Raw genomic sequence first — 16,475 nt, forward strand, 5'->3', positions numbered from 1 at the left:
ACGGAAAACATTTAGCACATAAAATGACGTGTCCTAGACCTAAAAACATTTTTCCCTCCATTTATTGAGCAAAGGAAAGTGTGGCCCCAGTTCAGATCCGGTCAGTTTCCAGCGGATTCGGCGGGACATCGCAGGAAGCGGGAGGGATTCCCAGATGGCTACCGCGCGCATACGGCATGTGATAGGTGGTGCGTAGGAGGTATCCTACCGCTGCGCGGAGGTCTCGCGCAATACTAAAATGCGCACCATGTAGCCCCTTCACAAAAAAAAGCCCTTCCGGCACCCCGAAAATGGAAAAACCGTCGCCCGTGGTTCGGATTGGAAATCCGCGACACGGGCCTTGCTTCCCATCCTAAGGTCCACGCACGTGCCAAATATGGCCTCGTTCCGACAAACTATGTGGTGAAACGGGACGTTTCCTACTCATTTCCCCTAAAAGCCATAGAACTCCGGGCGTGATAGCCCTATTCGTGAAGGGTTTTTCAAGATAATTGCCGTATCCCAATTCTGTCTTTTGAAGTGGTTACCAGGACACATAAAATGACGCCACGCGGCTCCGCTCGATTTTTTGGCTCCGTTTAATTTGCCAACTGCGCAAAACGGGGCCGTCGGGACATGCGGTATGGCCGTACCGGGAGCGCGCGTGCACCCGTCCGCCAACGCGCGAAACGGAAAACATTTAGCACATAAAATGACGCGTCCTAGACCTAAAAACATTTTTCCCTCCATTTATTGAGCAAAGGAAAGTGTGGCCCCAGTTCAGATCCGGTCAGTTTCCAGCGGATTCGGCGGGACACCGCAGGAAGCGGGAGGGATTCCCAGATGGCTACCGCGCGCATACGGCATGTGATAGGTGGTGCGTAGGAGGTATCCTACTGCTGCGCGGAGGTCTCGCGCAATACTAAAATGCGCACCATGTAGCCCCTTCACAAAAAAAAGCCCTTCCGGCACCCCGAAAATGGAAAAACCGTCGCCCGTGGTTCGGATTGGAAATCCGCGACACGGGCCTTGCTTCCCATCCTAAGGTCCACGCACGTGCCAAATATGGCCTCGTTCCGACAAACTATGTGGTGAAACGGGCCGTTTCCTACTCATTTCCCCTAAAAGCCATAGAACTCCGGACGTGATAGCCCTATTCGTGAAGGGTTTTTCAAGATAATTGCCGTATCCCAATTCCGTCTTTTGAAGTGGTTACCAGGACACATAAAATGATGCCACGCGGCTCCGCTCGATTTTTTGGCTCCGTTTAATTTGCCAACTGCGCAAAACGGGGCCGTCGGGACATGCGGTATGGCCGTACCGGGAGCGCGCGTGCACCCGTCCGCCAACGCGCGAAATGGAAAACATTTAGCACATAAAATGACGCGTCCTAGACCTAAAAACATTTTTCCCTCCATTTATTGAGCAAAGGAAAGTGTGGCCCCAGTTCAGATCCGGTCAGTTTCCTGGATTCGGCGGGACACCGCAGGAAGCGGGAGGGATTCCCAGCTGGCTACCGCGCACATACGGCATGTGATAGGTGGTGCGTAGGAGGTATCCTACCGCTGCGCGGAGGTCTCGCGCAATACTAAAATGCGCACCATGTAGCCCCTTCACAAAAAAAGCCCTTCCGGCACCCCGAAAATGGAAAAACCGTCGCCCGTGGTTCGGATTGGAAATCCGCGACACGGGCCTTGCTTCCCATCCTAAGGTCCACGCACGTGCCAAATATGGCCTCGTTCCGACAAACTATGTGGTGAAACGGGCCGTTTCCTACTCATTTCCCCTAAAAGCCATAGAACTCCGGACGTGATAGCCCTATTCGTGAAGGGTTTTTCAAGATAATTGCCGTATCCCAATTCCGTCTTTTGAAGTGGTTACCAGGACACATAAAATGACGCCACGCGGCTCCGCTCGATTTTTTGGCTCCGTTTAATTTGCCAACTGCGCAAAACGGGGCCGTCGGGACATGCGGTATGGCCGTACCCGGAGCGCGCGTGCACCCGTCCGCCAACGCGCGAAACGGAAAACATTTAGCACATAAAATGACGCGTCCTAGACCTAAAAACATTTTTCCCTCCATTTATTGAGCAAAGGAAAGTGTGGCCCCAGTTCAGATCCGGTCAGTTTCCAGCGGATTCGGCGGGACACCGCAGGAAGCGGGAGGGATTCCCAGATGGCTACCGCGCGCATACGGCATGTGATAGGTGGTGCGTAGGAGGTATCCTACTGCTGCGCAGAGGTCTCGCGCAATACTAAAATGCGCACCATGTAGCCCCTTCACAAAAAAAAAGCCCTTCCGGCACCCCGAAAATGGAAAAACCGTCGCCCGTGGTTCGGATTGGAAATCCGCGACACGGGCCTTGCTTCCCATCCTAAGGTCCACGCACGTGCCAAATATGGTCTCGTTCCGACAAACTATGTGGTGAAACGGGCCGTTTCCTACTCATTTCCCCTAAAAGCCATAGAACTCCGGACGTGATAGCCCTATTCGTGAAGGGTTTTTCAAGATAATTGCCGTATCCCAATTCCGTCTTTTGAAGTGGTTACCAGGACACATAAAATGATGCCACGCGGCTCCGCTCGATTTTTTGGCTCCGTTTAATTTGCCAACTGCGCAAAACGGGGCCGTCGGGACATGCGGTATGGCCGTACCGGGAGCGCGCGTGCACCCGTCCGCCAACGCGCGAAACGGAAAACATTTAGCACATAAAATGACGCGTCCTAGACCTAAAAACATTTTTCCCTCCATTTATTGAGCAAAGGAAAGTGTGGCCCAGTCGATCCGGTCGGGCTTCAGCCGGATTCGGCGGGACACCGCAGGAAGCGGGAGGGATTCCCAGATGGCTACCGCGCGCATACGGCATGTGATAGGTGGTGCGTAGGAGGTATCCTACCGCTGCGCGGAGGTCTCGCGCAATACTAAAATGCGCACCATGTAGCCCCTTCACAAAAAAAAGCCCTTCCGCCAAACCCAAAAATGGAAAAACCGTCGCCCGTGGTTCGGATTGGAAATCCGCGACACGGGCCTTGCTTCCCATCCTAAGGTCCACGCACGTGCCAAATATGGCCTCGTTCCGACAAACTATGTGGTGAAACGGGCCGTTTCCTACTCATTTCCCCTAAAAGCCATAGAACTCCGGACGTGATAGCCCTATTCGTGAAGGGTTTTTCAAGATAATTGCCGTATCCCAATTCCGTCTTTTGAAGTGGTTACCAGGACACATAAAATGACGCCACGCGGCTCCGCTCGATTTTTTGGCTCCGTTTAATTTGCCAACTGCGCAAAACGGGGCCGTCGGGACATGCGGTATGGCCGTACCGGGAGCGCGCGTGCACCCGTCCACCAACGCGCGAAACGGAAAACATTTAGCACATAAAATGACGCGTCCTAGACCTAAAAACATTTTTCCCTCCATTTATTGAGCAAAGGAAAGTGTGGCCCCAGTTCAGATCCGGTCAGTTTCCAGCGGATTCGGCGGGACACCGCAGGAAGCGGGAGGGATTCCCAGATGGCTACCACGCGCATACGGCATGTGATAGGTGGTGCGTAGGAGGTATCCTACCGCTGCGCGGAGGTCTCGCGCAATACTAAAATGCGCACCATGTAGCCCCTTCACAAAAAAAAGCCCTTCCGGCACCCCGAAAATGGAAAAACCGTCGCCCGTGGTTCGGATTGGAAATCCGCGACACGGGCCTTGCTTCCCATCCTAAGGTCCACGCACGTGCCAAATATGGCCTCGTTCCGACAAACTATGTGGTGAAACGGGCCGTTTCCTACTCATTTCCCCTAAAAGCCATAGAACTCCGGACGTGATAGCCCTATTCGTGAAGGGTTTTTCAAGATAATTGCCGTATCCCAATTCCGTCTTTTGAAGTGGTTACCAGGACACATAAAATGACGCCACGCGGCTCCGCTCGATTTTTTGGCTCCGTGGAAGGCTGTTCCAGAATGGTAAATATAATTACTCCATCTCGATCAAGGATGTTTTTGCATCTTTATATGTTGACAATTACTTCATCTGAACGAAGTTTTGCATCTTATAATCTGCAGTACTTCAACCGGAAGTTTACCAAGAAGTACATCTCGACGAATATGCAGCTTCCAGATAATGACTTTCTTGTCTCTTACAGTGAGAGACATGGTGTGAAAGTGAGGATTTTCCAGGGCAAAGGGAAGTTTGACGGTGCAGTGATCACAACAAACCGGAGTCTTTGTGGTGCGGAAGAGCAAGATGAAGGCAAATGATATCTTTGTGTTTTGGTTCCGCATTCGCGCCCGGGGCGGTCTCAAGTTGTATGTCAGGAAGCTCGAGAAATGAGCTAGCAGGCTGAACCTCTCTAATTAAGCTAGTAGTACTATATATATGTGTGTATGAGCTCAACTAATATGAGCGTTGAACCTCTTATCGATCGATCTGGTACTATCTAATGGCCTGTTGGTCTATGTAATGTGCTCAAGTAAATGAGCGTTGAACCTCCTCGGTAGTATCTATAATTAACGTGTCCTTTTGGTACTATGTTATTGAGCTCAAGGCTGGCACTATATATGTGTAATATAATGTGCTTTTGGTGGTCTATATATGCTGGAGTATATATAGATATATATAGTTTGCTAGCCGTAATTAATTAGTAGGCATATATTAGCTCGTTGCTTAGCTAATGCTCCTGTACAAATTAACTCGTTGTCCTAAATCAGTATCCTCCGATAGATTATGTAACAAGATCATATCCATAACTATAAAAAAAAAGTTGCCTTAGTTCCACTATGTAAAGGATAAAGGATGGTAAGCTGACAAGATCTCTCCAATAGCTCCACTGGTTAACTGGCACGTTGACACATCTAGAGGTGCTGGGTTCGAGTCCCAGCCCTCACTCTTTTTGATTTTTTTTTGGCGCCCAGGAGAAGCCCAAATATCCCTTCCGAATCCAACTCCCTCCGATAACCTAGCAGAAATTCGAATCTCCGACGACGAGCGGCGGCGGCGGCGGCGGTGGCGGCGGTGGCGGCCCCGTCCCTCTCCGACGACGAGCCCCGTCCCTCTCCGACGACGAGCCCCGACCCTCTCCGACGACGAGCCCCTCCGCATCTCCCGGTCTGCACCCCTCTCACCTCTCCCCTCTCGATCTGTTCTTCTTCGTCAGTTCACAATATCGAATCTCTGTGATCCAATATGTGCTGTTACTAGGACTAAAGTACCGAGTCCGAGGTGACGGCGGTGGTGGTTGTGCCGGCGCTGCGTCCGAGCAAGGGATCTGCTGTCCATCTGCCTCGCCGACGACGAGCCCCTCGCCCTCTCCAGGACGAGCCCCTCGCCCTCTCCAGGACGAGCCCCTCCGCATCTCCCGGTCTGCACCCCTCTCATCTCTCCCCTCTCGATCTGTTCTTCTTCATCAGTTCACAAAATCGAATTGAACTGGCCGTGCATTGCTTGAAATTGGAACTGCTGTGCGATTAGGTGTGTGCTAATTGCATCATTTTGTTCTTCCGCAGATGGATGACGCTGGATTACAACAAGAATTAGAAGGCTTTCCCCTGAACACACAAAGGGAGTGGCAGAGTTTATGCAGTTTGTTCGCTTGAATGCTGCCAATGTTGATCAGGTGTTGTGCCCATGTCGTAGCTGTCTCAACCGGTGCACAAAACCTCTAGATGTAGTAGAGTCTCATTTGCTTCTTTTTGGGATGGCAAGCACTTATGACCGATGGGTCTTCCATGGAGAACCATTACATCCTGTACCTGAAGCTGGACATGGAGGACAAGGAGGTGCACATGATGCCGCACCTGGCCATGGAGGTGAACACGAGGCTGGACATGGAGGTGAACCCGAGGCTGGACATGGAGGTGATGCGGGGGCACACCATGTTGGTGGAGGTGATGCAGAGGCACACTATTATGGTTTGCAAGAGGAAGATGGTTACGAAGATGATAGAATTCCTGATCTGCTTGCTGATTTGTACAACTCAACCGCAAGGTCTTGGAAAGGACACTATATTTGCTGAGTTGATAGAGGAAGCCAAGCGCGCACAGCCAGCGATGGGGGTACAATGTCAAGGTTTTCACTCACGGTCAAGTTACTTCAGGCCAAGTCGTACTACCGGATTAGCAACGTTGCATTCAACGCGATACTCCTGATTTTGGCCTTGCAATACCCTAATAGCTCAATACCAAAGTCATACGAGGAGGCACTTAGCATAGTCGGCAGGTTGGGACTTGGTTATGAGAGTATCCATGTGTGCCCGAATAATCGTGTATTGTTCCGGAAGGATTATGCCAAGGAGAATAATTGCCCCAAGTGCAAAGCCTCCAGATGGAAAGATGCTTGATGGTAGGAGAAAGATCCCGAGAAGGTGCTAAGGCACTTCCCATTGATTCCAAGGCTGCAAAGAATGTTTCTTTCAAAGGAGCAATCAAAGGAAGTACAGTGGCACAAACTGAAGCGGCAAGACGTGGAGAATGATCTCAGTCATCCAGCAGACGGGGATGCATGGAAGGATTTTGACAATATTCATAAAGACTTTGCCGCTGATGCCAGGAACATAAGGCTTGGACTTGCCACGGATGGTTTTAATCCCTACGGGAATATGAGCAACTCCTACAGCATGTGGCCTGTATTCGTGGTGCCATACAACCTTCCGCTCGTGGGCATGTATGGATCAGTCCAACTTCATGCTTGCATTGCTAATCCCTGGTCCATCCTCTCCGGGAAAAGATTTTGATGTCTTCATGGAGCCTTTGATGGAAGAGCTGCAGAGCTCGGAAAGGTGTAAAATCGTATGATGCCAATAGTCCAGACAAGTTTGATCTCCGTGCTGCAATCTTATGGTGTATTCATGATTATCCGCACTGCACACATTGTCGTGGAGGGCCACACTGGTTACCAGGCATGTGTGCGTTGCGCCAAAGAGTAGTGCTCCAAGAAATTACGGAACAAAAACGGCTTTATTGGGCACCGCCGTTGTCTACCTCGGCACCATCCGTGGAGAAATAGCAAAGAATTCGATGGTGCTTGAAAGCCGTGAGAAGCCATGGAATTCACTCAGAAGAGCTGAAGCAACAGCTTGATAGGGTTAGAGATGTGATACCAGGCAAGCTTCGAAGAAAAGGAAACGTGAGGACGGTCGGTGTTGGAGCCGTAGATCATGTTTGTGGGACTTGCCATACTAGGAAGATCTAAAGCTGAGGCATAATCTCGATGTAATGCACATCGAGAAAAACATCTGTGACAATTTGCTTGGTACTTTCATGAACATACAAGGCAAGACCAAAGACACTGTGAATTCAAGGCTTGATTTGGAAGACATGGGCATAAGAGGTGACTTGCATTTGCAGCCTGTTTCAGCTGACTCTTTTGAGATGCCACAGGCGTGGTATACAATGAGTAAACAAGAAAAAATTGCTTTTTGTGAATTCATAAAAGCTGTGAGGTTTCCAGATGGGTACGCGTCTAACATATCCAAGTGTGTTGCTGCTGATAAGTGCAAGCTTCAAGGGCTGAAGACCCATGATCGTCATATATTGCTTCAAAGGATCTTACCGGCTGGCCTTCGAGGAACAATCCATGAAGACATATATGAAGCGGTTGCTGAACTTGGAGATTTCTTCGTAGAGCTGTGTCGCAAAACACCGAAGAGAGACGTTCCGGACAGACTTGAAAAGGAAATCGTAGTTATTCTTTGCAAACTTGAGAAGATCTTCCCCCATCTTTCTTCGACGTGATGGTGCATTTGGCCATCCATTTACCAAAAGAGGCAAGGCTTAGAGGCCCAAGTGCATTACGGTTGGATGTACCCGGTCGAAAGAAGGTTGCTAACATTGAAGCGTTATGTCCGGAACAATGCCAGGCGGAGGGATCGATTGCCGAAGCATATATTGTTGATGAGTGTCGACATTTTGCTCGAGATACTTCGACGATGTTGAAACAAGATTCAACCGTCCAAGCAGAAATCCGGAGCGGGATGATTCACATATTGGTGATGTGTCTGTTTTCAAACACGGTGTGAAATTTATTGGAGCCTCTCAATATGTGTTTGCTGGTGAGGACTATGACAACATGGTGTGGTATGTGCTCCGAAGTTGCCACGAGGTTGATCCATACATCGAGTACGTTTCTCTTCATCCCCTTATATAGATAGGTTATTGCAGCCTCTCCAAATAATAATTAGGATCTATTTTCTTTGCCATTCCAGCTGTGCAAACAAGAGTTGAACCAACAAGGTGGTCAGATCAATGTTGATAGATGGCTTGCCAAGAACTTTGCTAGATGGTTTCAGACTCATGTGAGATCTTTAGCTGGTTTATTTCTCAAGATTGGAAAAGTTCATGATATAATTTTGCTGTGTGTGTTACTCACCCCGGTTGATTTTTTGCAGATTGGAAAAATGCGAAATGATGTCTGTCTCTGATCTCTATGCTTTGGCGTGCAAACCAGATTTTAGAGTGAGACTATATTCGGCATGTGTTGTTGACGGTGTTCGGTACCATCATCGTTGACCGCGAGAAGAACAGGAAGACACAAAATAGTGGAATCGTTTCGAGGGAGATCATGATGGCAACAAAGCATTGACTTCTTTGGTCAGCTCAAATCCATCATCGATTGCAATACAACTCCAGCGGTGGCGTCCATCGGTCGATTGTCCTCTTCCGGTGTGACTGGTTTGACCTTGGTGGTAGGAAACCCGGGCTCGACGATGATGGACACTTCAAGAGTGTTAACACGTAAAAGTTTTGGTACAAGACTGATCCTTTCCTTCGACATCACAAGCAACCAAGGTCTTTTATGTGCCGGACACCAAGTTGAAAGGAAAATGGCAAGTTGTGCAGAAATTTCACCATAGACATCTATGGAGTGTAAAAGAAAATGAACAGGGACCTGGTGTTGCTGTACTATCATATCAAGATGAAGATTCCAGTCAAGTTCCTGTGCAAGAAAAAGAAGGCACTGCACGGAGTAGGACGAGAAGTGACCAGGAACGTGTGCTACTTGAAAAAGTCATTGTGGACAAACTGAAGAAACATAGCAAAGAGGTTGTGCCCGAAGAAATCGAGGAGGTTGATCAGACAATGTACCAATATTGCAGCGATGAGGATGATGATGATGATGATGGAGGAAATAAGACTAGGAAGCGTCAAGTTTTCGAAGAAGATGAGTAGCAGTTTGTGTTGAATATGTCAGCTATTTGTTCCCAGAATTTGTCAGCTATTTGTTCCCAGAATTTGTGTTGAATATGTCAGCTATTTGTTCCCAGAATTTATGTTGAATATGTAAGCTATTTGTTCCCGAATATGTCACTATTTGTTCCCAGAATTTGTGCCCAATTTTTATGTTCAATATTCCCAGAATTTATGTTGAATATGTCAGCTATTTGTTCCCAGAATTTGTGCCCAATTTTTTGGGGACTCCATGCCCAATTTTTTGGGGAATCCATGCCCAATTTTTTCAATACATGGCTGACGCCGGCGACCATATATGGGCAGCGCCGCCGTGCATGGCTGACGCCGGCGACCATATATGGGCGGCGCCGCCGTGCAAAAGTAGCTGCTACACATTTTCAACAGAACTCATTTTCAACGAACACATTTTCAACTGAGCAGAATTGCACACATACATAGACATGGTTCAAATTCAGGAACTAAACATTGTGGCACGAATAGACAAATGGTTGGAATTACAACACAATAACTCTAGCATATACTCTAGCTTCTTCTCCTCCCCGACCAACGGATCACCGAATTCACCCTAATTTCAGTTCCTACACATCACCGGTACAACAGATGACAAAAGCTACAGATAGCACCCAAACCATGAAGCCTCCCATTTTCTTTGGTTCAGGGTTGCTCTGTTCCTTGCAAAGCAAGCGTAAACTTTTCTTCCCGGAGCCTCTCAATTTCTACCTGGAGCCTCTCAATTTCTTCATCTCGATCCCAAACAAAGATCACGCAGATCACGAACTAACTCTTTGTGACGTGCATCCAGCGGATCATCAATCCACTTAAACACTTTACACCCTATTCCACCAGCAATCGACGGATGAAGAACAAAAGAGGATAAGTAAGCCATAGTAGAAAAGAAACTTCAGAAGACGGCGGGCGAAATTCAGAATGGGGGCGGGGGGGGCGTGCTCGAAGACTAACCGAGCGAATTTTGCAGTTCCGGTATCTTCTCCCAGGATTCGGATCACTCCAAGAAATCCATTGCGGCATCTTCTCGCCACGATCACATACGTCGGCGGGCTCATAATCGAATGGCCGGCTGCCGATACGGGATGGGCGTGCCCGGCCGCCGGCGGCGACGCGACGACGCTCCCGACCTAGAAGAACTGCCCGAGCAGGCTGGGAACTGCGCCGCCATGCAACGGATGCACACAGTCGGAGGGATTTTGGTCGGAGGAGGAACCCTAGCTAGATGCACCTGGTCGGAGGGATTTTGGTCGAGGTGGAGGGATTTTTAAGACAACTGATTAGTCTATCATGTCTATATACATGGACAACCATACTTGTGTCAACAACACTATTGTAGCAAAGCGGTAGGGAGTGGTAGTGCGGCAGCGCCAGGTCGAGGGTTCGAGTCCCCGCAAGCGCAATTTTGCCGATTATTTCCATCGGAGCCACTCCAACCCCGGATGGGCCGTCGGGCCAGCAATTCAACCCCCGGATGGGCCGTCGGGCCAGCAATTCAACCCCCGGATGGGCCGCCGTGGGGTAGGCCAGCAGCCAGCAGCCTAGTAGAGGACAGCCCAAAAGAGGAGGATATCACCAGCAGCCCATTAAAATGGTGGACGGCACAGAGAAAAAAAATAACAAGACGCCTTTGTCCCACAAGTATCAGTTGGTCCTACATGTCAGTTAGTTCAAGCCAGTTGCTTCCAGTGACACGTGTGAGGCGCGTGGGACCCGAAAAGGGACACATAGGCAAAATGGATGACATGGCAGCCAAACACATACCATTGTATTGAGCCAAATGCCAATGACGCTATTGATTTGTCGCAATCGGCATTGGAAAAACGTCGTAGGCCACTTAATTTTGCTAATGACGTTTTGACCTAAATTGCCAATGACGTTTTTGCCCAATAACGTCACGATTTTCTAGGGTTTTGCCCCCCCGGAGTGGCCAAGGACGGTCAAAGCTAGGAACGTCATAAAGCTATGACATTTTGATTTCCAGTCATAAAAAAAATGTCATATTATGGCACATTTCTTGTAGTGCGTTTAGTGCACGGTGAAGCGCATAGAATCTGCCATGTTCGAGGACGAGTCAGTGAACCACCAGTCGTCACAATGGATGGATAGGCAATGATGTCGCTCTAGATTCCGGGCATGCGAAATATTCCGTTGGAATGGCCGGCGATTTGTGGGAGGGGCGAAAGAAAGGCGCATCGCGAAAGAAAAGCGGGAGACAACAGCGCTGGCTTTGGTCACTGGTAGGTAGGTACCAACTTCGATTTTAGTTGCGTGTGCTGCCGCAACAACCCATGTGTAGCGGGAACATGCTCGGAGTGCCGGACACTCTATTAGACCGCGTCTGATGGAATGGGCATAGGAACGCGCTTTAGGAAGACGGTTTAAGAGACGCGAACTGAAGATGCTCTACTAAAGTAGATGTACTATTGTTCTTCAAAATTGTGAAGTGTCGATCTTTGCGACCTCGTATAAAAAGATTTGGTGAAGAAAATGTGTACGGAGAAAGAGCCGCAATGTGTCGTGCTTGCGCCGTATATATGCGAGCAATTATAGCGTGTGGGAATATCAGTCTTAGTCAATACGGAGTAGTACTGAGTAGCTGGGTTGAGATCGTTTTCGGAGATAGATCCAGGAGAGATGCGATGGCTAATTGACTATGAGCCGAGAGACAAACGTGCAGCACGGCAGCAGCGATGTGATTTTCAGCACCAAGTCAGGTCGTGAACTCAGCGACAGAGCAAAGGAACTCGAAGTGATGTGCGTGCTAATGTCGTTTCCGGCATACTATTCACGACAGTTGATAGAAGACCCAAAACAGTGCTTAGAAGTTAGAACTCTCGGTGCATGCACGGACAGAATTAGTGCTGCTGCGTGGAAAACGTTGATGGACTGGACACGACTAGTCTCAAAAGTAGAGACAGTGAACGGAACACCAACCTAAACATGAACGAAGCGGCAGCATCGTTTTAGGGAAGGCAGCAGCAGTTTTCCATTGTGCTTTGCTTTTGCCTGTACTGGGCCGTATTTGTGTTGGCCGTCACTTCACCTGGGTTTCCCAGATCTGTTCCATCGGAGAGAAAGCCTATTAAGGAAGGGGGAGGGGGAGCCCTTTACACCGACCTGGTCGGCAGGAGCCAGGTGCCGCACACCCCTGTACGTGGGCTTGGCCCATTCGATGCGTTTCGACCGATTTCCAGCGGGTTTCATATCGCGTTCCGCTGCCAATTCGTTCTGCTCCCGATTCTTCCGTCCACTGCTTTGTTTTCGTACTGTTTCGTGTATACATACTATACTAGTACAAATGCATGTGCGTTGCTACGGGTACTTAAATTTTATTTCTCAATGCACATACATAATTCACAACTTAGTATGAAAATTTAAAAAAAATCAGGGATATCATAATGTACTGCATCATAATAATATTATAATGTACTACATCATAATAATATTGAACGCAATAACAAGATATTATTGTTTTGCATCTGCATGGTTTCAAGTTCTAGATCTTCTTGTTGCTCTTGTGCGGTAAGTCCACACCCGTGTTCTGGGCATGTCTATTATGGAAAGAAGAGTAGCGGTACTGGTACTAAATTAGCAAACAATACAAAAAAGTTGGATATTAAAGGTATTTCGGAGTTAGGATGCTTGAGCCATCTGACAATATATTTATTGAAAAGATTTTATGATTGACAACCAAAATCAGAATAATTTAGGTGACACCAAATTACCTACTAAACCTCCTACAAGAGTGTCATTATCCACCATAGAAGATCTTTGGCAAGATAGTTCTTGTTCTGGCTCCTACATTGGTAAAAGGAAAAAAAGGTACATTAAATCTGGATGGATGAAAAATACTTTGCAAAGATTTATAATGGAAGTGGTATTAGAGGGCATAATTCTGAAAGAAGACAACCCTTATGAGATAAACTGGAAATGCTAGAACAATACACTCTCGTAGAGAAACATTAAATTAGAGATGGCAAAGTACATACGAGATGTCCCATGTGCGATTAATTCGATCTTCAAGTAGATGGTATAATAAGGAAACATTCGAACGGTTAATAGTAATGCCAAAAAGCAAAGATGGCTTGCTTCAAATAATGTTGAAATTAGAAAAACTAAGGTGGTATGCTAGTGTGAGTTAATTCACCAGGGCAGTCTGGAAGCTACCTTTATCACTTACTATTGAAAAACTAGATGATACCCCGCACGTTGTTGCGGAAATATGTTAAAAAGAATGCATAGATATGAGGTACAAAATAAAATTAATAATGCAAAGGATGTATAAAATGTGAAGAACCTCTGAGCGTATCTTTTTAACTTCCCTTTCGAATATTGTTTTTTATCAGTGTTGCTAATAACACAACTGTACACCTAAGCCATGTTACCAAGACGACATGCAAGAAAAGGCATTATACTGGTATTGATTAAGTTTGCTTTAACCCGCTTCATTGTGTTATCAATCTGGTAAGCCATCGTCCTTAAAATATTCTTCTAAAAAAAGGATCCTGTGTAAGAACATGAATTATCAGTTGTGCCTTATAAAGTCAGTAGTGCACCGTCCATAATCCCCAATGTAACAAATACCTCAAAGTCAAGGGGCGTGTCACTTATATGATCAGAAAGTTGATTGCTCTTGCGGTCTTGCCCTGGCATATATTTAATCTAGAAATAGGTACCCTTATTCTTTAACAAAAGTGTTAACAGTAAATGTGAGCAAAATAGTGGACTGAAAATGTATGTACAGAAAATAAATCTAATATAAATTAGGGTGGGGTTTGCTGGTTCTTATGCCTGCATGAAGATTTCTTCTTTACAACAGATACATCAAATTGATATTTAACTAACTTATGTTTCCTATATAGCTGCATCCATAAGCTGAGTGCTTCTGACTTCTGAGCCTGCAGTTGGAAGCAGCATATGGCTATGTTTCAATTGTTAGATCTAAAAGAAGCGACTGGGCCATGAATTGATTTTGAGGATTGGGCAACTGGCAACATACAGGCAGAGAACCGAGTATGTACCAAATTTTGAAGAATGCTTCCTTCCCAATTCTGGCGAAAAGAATCCTGTATAACAATGAAGTACGTAAATATGCCAAGAAACAATTTATCTGAAAATAATATACCCTCAAGAAACAAATGTTTGGGGCTTGACAACCATGCATCTCCCTTGTCGTCGGGCCGACGAAATCTGAGGAAGTCCGTTGAAAATCCGGCAGAATGTTGAGAAGAGGCAAGGATTACTCGCCGTTCTTCATATTGGAGGACGTTGGTTATCTGTATTGAGATAATCGCCTGCATGGGAGCTAATCTAAATTGCCGTGCGGATGTGAGGAACGGATTGGCTCCTAACAGGACCAGTCAATTTAAAGGGCAACCACGACTGCTTGGCTGCCCTTTGTCAGTTTCTTAGCCTGTGGTTTGAAGCCTAGATCAGTTTCTTATGCTTTATTATGGTGGATCGTGAAGTGCATCAATGCCTTTTTAGTTATTTGCGTTAGTGGAAGCAGAGAAGATGTATATTGTGATAATCAATGGAGAATATGAAGGACCTGCTGGCGCAGAGATGACAGACTCAGATTTTTTGTTGATGAAACAGCAGACGATGTGGGGTTCAGTTATAATTATGACGTGGAGCTACATGTTTTGACAAATAAGCAAGTGATGTGGCATAGCTGCATGTTAAGAAAATACCTTGTAGTGGGGTGCTCCTATTTAGATATAAAAAATAAGGAAAAATGTATAGTACATTACAAATATCTAAGGTAGGGGTTTTATCTTCTTAAACTTTAAGGTCTTAGGTTTTTGATAAATCAAATACTAAATATCAAGGTCTGGGTATTTAAGTTATATTTTAAAATAACAAATAAAGATGGCAAATGGTTGAAGTATACTCATATATCCAACAAGACTGTTTATTATTCTAACAAAGATAGGGTGTAATTTATACCATGTCAAGATTGTTTGGTAGCATCAGACAAGATCGCAACAAAGAAAGCAAATGTTTTGCATAGTATTTATGTACGAGAGGAAGGGGAGACAAATGAATGGCGTAACACATGAAGCATAAGCTTCTTCAAATAAAAGCTTAGTAATGCATAGACTCTTTTTTCCTCTCACATTTTCAAGAACAATCCCTTTAAATTATTGGTGTGAGGTGAGGTCTAAAGGAATATATCTGAATTAGTGTGGCTGCCCCTAACCACTCGCAGCTTAGATAGTACTCCCCTAACTACTGGCAGCTTAGATAGTTCTATTTCGCCGGCTCGTTCCCTTCGTCCCTGCTACTTCAACAGCTTTTCACTTAGTAGCTTAACATTTTTGTGGGAAGTTTAAGTCTTCTGGATTTATGCAAATTTTTTCCCTAGATATAAGGAAGTCATATAGGTAAAGGATTTTATTTAGTTTGGAAAAATATGTGCCAGGTTATTATTGAAAACTTGTGAAAACAGAAAAGAAAGACAATCTCGATAGTCAGATATGTCTAAAATCGAGGGGTACATCATGCACTAACAAAATGAGTCAAGTGGTGTACAACCACCCATAATAGAAGTTATCCATTCAAACAAACCACTGTGCTAAGATTAGAACTTCCTACATAGCCAGAACCTTTTTTTTATTTTTATGGCAGCTCAGAGAGCCACATAAGACAGAAAAAAACTCTCCAATTTGATCCCGGATCATCGATTAATGCTAAGAATGATGTAAGCTTACAATATATGTGAAGTACTGATAGGTTACATAGTTTTCTGACATAGATAAGATTGGTTTCCTTATCAAGGAGTAAATGAAACAAGCATGCCATCAAATATTAATCACTGTAGCTATTGTACCAAAATATAAAACCAATAGACAAAAGTTTAAGTACTGGATGATAACTCGCACAACAGGCAAGGAGTGGTAAATATTGATCAGCATGTGATTCACAGAAGGATGATCCGACCGTTGGGAGGAGGATCTCGTCACGCAGGGAGCTGCTGTTGCTCATGTGGTGCCACCTCATGCTACTCAGTGCTTTGTGATGCCACTGCTGGTGTTGTCCAAGCCACGCCACAACAAAAGGTTGCAACTTGTAAGTAAGATTGATATATTGATATTTCATTGGAATTAAGTAAACAAATCTGATGTATGCACATGAAGATGAACCATGAAATCTCAGGTACTCACCTCTATGGCTCATGGTTGGTCATGAATAACATGTACACAACCAAAAACTTGGTCCTTTAGAATGTCTACTGTAGCCTTGGGGATAGTAAAATCATCCTCAAGTTGTTGTTGATCATTGATATTAAAAGAGTAAACCAGAAGGCTAC

This window comes from Lolium perenne, chromosome 1, assembly GCF_019359855.2.
Source record: "Lolium perenne isolate Kyuss_39 chromosome 1, Kyuss_2.0, whole genome shotgun sequence".
NCBI lineage: Eukaryota > Viridiplantae > Streptophyta > Magnoliopsida > Poales > Poaceae > Lolium > Lolium perenne.